The following is an 8,134-nucleotide window of genomic DNA, read 5'->3' as shown; positions in this document are numbered from 1 at the left end:
CGCCATAGAGTTGCAGGAATGCAACCAGAAAACAGGACTAAGAATGGCCACCAGACGTAGAATGAAAATTTGAAATGAGCGTGAACGATTTAGGTTCCTGCAACATGAAATGTTTGGATGTAGCAATGTCCATGTCAACCTGATAGGGCAATAGAGGCAGAGACAACAAGTAGGCTGACGCCGCTTGGATGAATCGAGTTACAGAAACATGGAAGACTAGAAGTTGCTAAAATATTCACTTTTCATCTTTTTAATCATCATTTAAATTTCTTTAAATAAATTGTAAAAGTAATTTTTTGCGCTATTGTCTTTCCAAATTATCTTTCTCCATTTAATGTTTTTTAAATTGGATAACTTGTTTATCCCAATAGGCAATTACTTTAATGTTGGACAATATATAATCTTCAAAACACATAGTTAGAATAGTGTTCCTTATTTCAACACACCTCCCTCACCTAATGGGCATGTTAGTCAGACTTTGCAAGCGCCCCATATTATGCAAAACCAAGGTTTGTAACCTTGGGAATCCACCTGGATTTTGAGAACTCCCTATCCCCAAGTCAGTTCAATTGTGGCATTGCATTGAATTTAGAAATTTCAAATTTGGCAACCACTCCAATGAAGGAAGATCCTTGCCAGACTCTCTCAGTTCTAACTTCTCGAGTTGTTCAAACTGGCATATCCAATTTGGCAAATTCAGTGGCATGTGGTTGTACAATTGGAGACTCTCCAAATTCTTCATATTCCACATCATTGGAGGAAGAGTATTATTTACATAATTATTATAACTCAATTTTAAATGTCTCATTTCCACGCAGCTTCCCATTAGTACATGAGCTTCAAATTCTAAAAATATAGACAAAGCTCTCTGAGATTTGTGAGACCCTTCAAAGTTATTACATTTGTTGGATCCTTTAAATGCTTTGTTTCAGTACCAACATCCTACCATAGTCTTTTCAATGAAGTGACTTGAGATATATTGGTTGGAAGCACCAAATTGTTACAACCCAATAAGTCAATGCATTGGAATTGTGGTATAATATTTCCTACTATATTTGTTAATGATGTCATATTTTTACACTATGACAGAGTCAAAAAGGGAAGCTTAGAAAGATTGCAGGTGCCTTGAGGGAGTTCCTTTATGTGATTTCCACTCAAATAGAGAGCCTCTAGTAATGTGAGTTCTAACTCAATACGACTTTGGGAGAGATCTAGAACCCTTAAAGCAGTGAGCTCGATCAAAAAGTTCTCTGGAACATCCTAAGTTAATAGATTTTTTCATAACGACAAACTCACAAGTTGTGGGCATAGGAAGTCTTTCACAAATGCTCGATTTGGTTAGAGAAGCGTGATTAAATTTTGCAATGTTGATTCAATGTTTGGGGGAAATATTTGAGCCCTTGGTCTACACAGAATAAATAATTTCCCTCCTCCCCAATGTGTATTTCCATGTCTCGAATAACATCATGCATTGTTATCACCCTGATTTTCCAGACATTCATAGTTTTATTGACATTGAACATACTCGACTGTTCAAAATTATAGTTTTGAAACACGCCACGATATATAAAAAGTTGTACATAGTCGTACCTAATCTTTATTTCCATTGGGTAGGTTCCCTCTTTGGTGTTAACAAACCCTTCAACAATCTAGAATTGCACCAATTCATCAACCCAAATTTTCTAATTATCAGGATACATAACAGAGTAAAGGAAACAATTATGAATGTTTGGATTGCACATATTATCATAACTCCATCTTAGCCGCTAGTAGAGTTGTCAATATATGAATATAGACATAACACATACCTCTACCTGAACCTATTCTTCCGGCAACTCAAACACAACATCTTCCAAAGCTTTGTAGCTTTCGACCTCTATGAAAGGAAACTCATTTTCATATACCTGTACAAGAATGCCCAAAATCAAAATGCAATAAACATCATACATGGATGTATACAACTCTGAAATGCAAGTATACCTTCAGAAAACCCTTCAGGACTGGAGAGACATCATTACTCATAAGGCCTAGAGGATTCATGGCCTTGAGAGCTCTCATGAATTTCTTGTTCCCCATTTTTTCAGCTCAAATATGTCCAACTTTTTCAAGCCCTATGCAAAGACGGGTAAAATTTGAAGCAAAAAACAGTTAGACACATGTCACATCTCCTTTCATGAAAAATACAACTTGGAATAACACGACGCAATGAGTGCTTATTGTGTTATAGGTATGCCTTGTGAATGCACCATAATATTAATAATCATTTTACCATGTGTCTCTCTCACCAACATCTATTATTATGTCCCATGCCAACTTACAACTTATCAATACAACCATCTCTACGTTGCAACTTCAATGATCTTATCGAATATGGAATTATTATGTTGGTTGGAGAGCATATGAGTGTACATATATTATCATGGTTCTTTGCATTAATAAGGATATTCTCATGGTCTTGTGTTAGGTTTTATGTTAATAAGGATAACCTTGAGTTAATAAGAATCTTCAAAGTATTTTTTGCCTTAATAAGGATATTCTCACGATTCTGTGTTATAATAAGGATAGTCTCGTGTTAATAAGAATATTTAACACAACAATATTCATGGAAGTATTATTTGCCTTAATAAGGATATTCTTATGGTTTTGTGTGTTGATAAGGATAGTCTTGTGATCCAAATGGATCCAAGAAACACTCTCTTTGTCTTCAAAAACACAAAAATCATGCCAAAGACCAAAGAAAATCGCATAAGGAAGCCTTTCATAATACTATCGAGAGGCAAAAACCCGTGAAATCAGTGAAAAAACAGAGTATCGGAGGCAGAACAAAGTAATGCACATTAACCATCCGATTTGGCCAATCAACAGTCTAGATCAGAGCGGTGGATCGCAATCAGCGGTGGCCTTCGGCGGAATCCACATAAGAATTGCGACGACAATCGACGGAGACCTCATAGGAGATGCAATAAGTGACTGGCGAGGTCAACGAGGACGTCATTCTTATGCCATTGCCAAATTGCAGTCGGCAAATACAAAGGAGTGGGGGTTCATGTATATATGCATATATGTGATCCGATGGACCGGACCCGATAATATTATAAGCCATATTGTATGGATCTTGAGATCCGTCAAACACCATTTTTAATGTATTTTCGCAGTTTCATTTGTTAAACAAAATGTGAAGGAGAAAGCGCCGATGTGATAAGCCAGACCCGAAAGGGTACCTTAAGGCTATTATATATAGTTTCAAGTCCGGAGGAAAGCCATTTCTAAAAAAAATTCACAGTTTTTAATATATTTACGAAACACAAAGGGACAAAGCCATTGCGATAAGCGACTGCGACCAATAGGCAGACCTGATGGGAGAATAGGGCACAGTTATGAAAGTTTGAAGTCCAATACATTGAGTTTTGGTGGATTTTCTCCGTTACAATACATTTTCACTGTTTAAATAGAGCGTGGTTGTTTCAGGAGTTGTAGAGGCCCGAGGTACTCTTACATTACAGAATAGGTGGCCACCTCCTCTCTATGCGTTAAGCAATGATTGTATAATGCTGGAAGAGGGATTCGAAACAGACAAAGGCCGGGGAGACTGAGAGACGAGAATATGAAATGAATAGGCAGCGCATCTTTGGCTTTAAAGCCACAGACAGAGAGCGAAGCAAAGGGAGGCAGTATTGCAGGAAAATGCCGAGACAGAGTTAGCACAAAGACAGAGAGCATTGAAGGAGTCTGTGTACTCAGAGAAAACTTGAGAGGTTCAAGTAAAGCTCTTGTTATTGTATTTTGTTGTGTGTGAGGCTCAAATTGAGCTCATTGTTGTAAAAATAACTCTACTTGAAGACATAATAGAGAGGCCACCACTGAAGGCTGGAACAGGAGATGTAGCCCAGGAGTATTGGGTGAACTCCTCATTAAATTTTGTTGTGTTATGTGTTGTTTACTATGTTTTGTTTACTACTTCATTGTCTATGCATTTCGCAGTCTTATCGATCCATTGTATAAAATGACATAGACAAATCCATGCGCATAAGTCTATAATGCCTTACTATTGTCTTAGATCTCATTTTCGGATCAAGTGGTATCAAAGCTTTAGGTTCCTAAGGTTAGACAAACTTGTGCTGGACTGTTTGTGAATGATAACTAGGTCAAAGCTTAAATTAGGAGAAGGAGAATTGGTTGAAACTAACCTAGAAATTGGTAGAGTTTATCCTAGGAGGTAAATAGCAGAAGAAAATCCCTTGGAATCAGACTCTCAGTTCATGGACAGTTTCATGACCATGAGAGCCATGGTAGAAGAAATGTATAGATAATTTAAGAAAGGTCGAAGTGAAGATTCTTCAACTTCCAAACAAGACAAAGGAACAAAAGAATCTCTTCTAGATGGCCATTCTGAAGGCAAAGGGAAAGGAAAAGAGGCTCCTCTATCCACACCTCCTGATAGCCCTGAAAATACAAAGAAGAAAGCATATTTGATTAAATTAGATGTTAAATTTGATTTGCCAATATATGATGGAGAGTTAAATGCAGAGAAGCTAGATAACTGGATTAGACATATTGATGTGTATTGCAGGGTGCAAAGCATTGATTCAGACATGAGTAAAATTCAGCTGGCCAGCCTATGCCTTGGAGGAACTCCCTTGATATGGTGGGAAGGCAGGACACGAGCTGACTTGAAGAAGCATGGTAAAATTCTTTCTATCTAGAGTGAATTTGTTTCTGCAATTAAAAAACAATTCTATCCACTAGCTTATATGCATCAAGCTATGATGAGCTGGAAAACTCTTCGCCAATTAAAAGGGAAAAGTGCACAAAGCTACATCCAAGAATTTAGAAAAAGAGCTTTGGTTCTAGGCATTTCTTTAGACTCACCTGAAACTTTGCTGAAGTATATAGGTGGTCTACATAGTTATTTGAGGCACACCATTCTCATGTTTAACCCTACTAGAATAGATGAGGTATCTGTTCAGGCTACCCATCTAGAGGCTAGAGGCAAGAATGCGAACCTAGAGATTGGGGGATCATCAAAACCCACTGTAAGAAAGAAAAAGGAAAAGAGGAACCAGAAATGGAAAGAGAGGAAGGCAAATGTTATACAGAAGGCCAAACCTTCATGCACTCACTGCAAGAAGGATGGACATGATGATGAACATTACTGGTCTTTGCATCCGGAGCTAAAACCCAAGAAGTTTGATGGCAAGAAGAAGAAGGTTGCTACTGCTGTTCAGAAAGCTTTGGGGTCAGACTCAGGTGATGAAAAAACCATCATAGCCACAGGTATACAGGGTAAAAATTCTGAAGCATCTACTAGTAATTCTGCCCAAACTATTGATAGTGAAGAAAATGAGAGGAGAAGACATGAGATTTTTCATATTAGAGTTATTTCCAAGCATCCAAAAATTGATACTTTTTTTTTATAGTGGCTCACAAGTAAACTTAATTTATGAAGCAATTGTAAAGAAGCTGGGATTACCAACCACACCTCACAAGAAGCCATATCCATTGGGTTGGTTATGTGATAAAGCAAAGCTACAAGTGACTAGACAATGTAAACTTAGGTTTGCCATTGGTTCAACATTTGTAGATGAGGTTGAGTTAGATGTAATTCCCTTGGATATATGTGGAATTGTTTTAGGAAGTCCTTACTTGTATGATAGAAAAGCCATTTTCTATAGAGCTGAAAATAAGTATCAACTTGTTAAAGATGGAATAGAATATATTGTAAGAGCTCACAAACTCAAAAATAATTATACTCTCATAAACTCAAGGCAGATGAAAAGGATTGTAAATTCATGCAAGCAATTTTTACTGATGGTTGTAAAGGAAAAGAAACTTGAAAAAACCAATGTATTTGAGGGTTGTGATGCTAAACAAAAAGCTAATTTAGAAAGAGTTGTTTCAGAATATGATATCTTATTTCAAGAACCTAAAGGTCTGCCACCAAAAAGGGAAATTGTACATGATATTAATTTGCAGCAAGATGCTCCATTGCCTAACATCGGAATGTACAGGTTATTCGCTTTAGAGAATGCAGAAATCAAGAAGCAGGTACAGGAGTTGCTCGAGAAAGGGTTCATAAGACCAAACACATCACCATGCAGATCTCCACTTGTGTTGGTGATGAAGAAAGATGGTTCGTGGAGGATGTGCATTGATTACCGAGCAATGAATAAAATAATGATCAAGAATTGTTATCCCCTTCCTCGCATTGATGATCTATTGGATCAACTGAAAGAGGCTATTTACTTTTCCAAGTTGGACCTATGTAGTGGTTATCATCAGGTCATAGTAGCAGAGCAATATGCATGGAAGACTACTTTCAAAACAAAGAAATGGTTGTATGAATGGCTAGTTATGCCTTTTGGCTTAACTAATGCTCCTGCCACTTTCATGAGGGTTATGAATGATGTACTCAAGCCTTTTATTGATGATTTTGTAATTGAATATCTAGATGACATTCTTGTATTCAGTAAAACATGGGAAGAACATTTGAAGCATGTAAAGCAGACTCTAGATGTTTTGAAAAAAGAAAATCTCTATGTTAAATTATCAAAGTGTGAATTTGGTAAAACATCTTTGAATTATTTGGGTCATATTGTAGGGGGTGGTGAACTGAAGATAGATCCCTCTAAGGTTGCAATCATTGTAAACTAGCCTAAACCCAAGTCTGCTACAGAAGTTAGAAGCTTCCTAGGAGCAGCACAATATTGGAGAAAGTTTATTGCTAACTTTTCCTTAATTGCAGCTCCCTTGCATGCTTTGACAGGATTGAACAAGGTGTTTCAGTGGGGAGGCAAACAGCAAAAAGCCTTCGACACCTTGAAAGAAAAAATTAGTACAGCACCAGTACTAGCATTGCCAAATCTTCAACAACCATTTGAGATCGAAACAGATGCCAGTGATTATGCCATGGGAGCAGTGTTGATGCAACATGGTAAACCCATATGCTACCATTTTGAGACTTTTAATTCTGCAGTAGTTAATTATCCTACATATGATAAAGAATTGTATGCATTATCTCAGAGTGTGAAAAGGTGGAAACATTATTTAATGGGCAAAGAAACAATTATACATACTGATCATCAGCCACTTGAGTACTTGCACTCACAAACTAAATTTCAGCAGTCAAGACACTATAGGTGGATGGGTTTCCTACAACAGTTTCATTTAGTCATCAGATATAAAAAGGGCATACACAATAAAGTTGCAGATATGTTGTCCAGACCAATCATAAATGCATCTACTATACTTAAGCATAACTCAGTAATGCATGAAAGATACATTGAACAATATGCTCAAGATATAGACTTTAAAGATGTATATGCAGCTTTAAGTGATGGCTAAAAGGTATAAGAATTGGATTATTATGTTAAGGATCGACTCTTGTATCATTTCGGAAAGCTATGCATTCCAAAAATAGAGAGAGTTAACATAATTAGGGAGGCACATACTTCCCTGATATCAGGTCATTTTGGTGTAAGTAAAACAATTGCACAGCTGCAAAGATACTGCTATTGGCCAAAAATGCATGAAACAATTTCTAGATATGTAAGAGGGTGTACCATGTGTGCTAAAAGCAAGCCCAACAATAGAAAACTAGGCTTGTACACTCCACTACCAGTTCCTTTCCGTCCTTGGGAAAGTGTTTCCATGGACTTTGTTGGGGGATTGCCAAAATCTAGAAAGGGACATGACTATTTATATGTTATTATGGATAGGTTCAACAAAATGTGTATTTTAATATCTTGTAATAAGCAGATTACAGCTAAACAAACAGCGAAATTGTTCTTTCAGCATGTCTGGGTGCATTTCGGGTTACCCACTTCCATAGTATATGATCGAGACTCCCGATTTGTTGGGAATTTTTGGTCAAGTCTGTGGGAATTAATCAACACTAGACTGAAGAAAAGCACAACCTTTCATCCACAAGACAGATGCCAAACAGAGGTAGTCAACAAGACAGTGATCCAGTTGCTCAGGGGTTATTTCAGCAAGCATCCCAAGCTTTGGGATGAACACTTATGTTATGTGCAACATGCTTACAACCGTGATAAACATTCTTCTACACAGAGATCTCCTTTTGAGACCTGTTTTGGTTTCATACCATGGTATCCCTTGGATTTTGTCTTTGGAAAAG

The sequence above is a fragment of the Pinus tabuliformis genome, chromosome 3_1, assembly GCF_031772625.1.
Source record: "Pinus tabuliformis cultivar Carrire ecotype Pingquan chromosome 3_1, CPIR1, whole genome shotgun sequence".
Lineage (NCBI taxonomy): Eukaryota > Viridiplantae > Streptophyta > Pinopsida > Pinales > Pinaceae > Pinus > Pinus tabuliformis.
The sequence above is the reverse complement of the archived record's forward strand: the minus strand, read 5'-3'. Positions refer to the sequence as shown.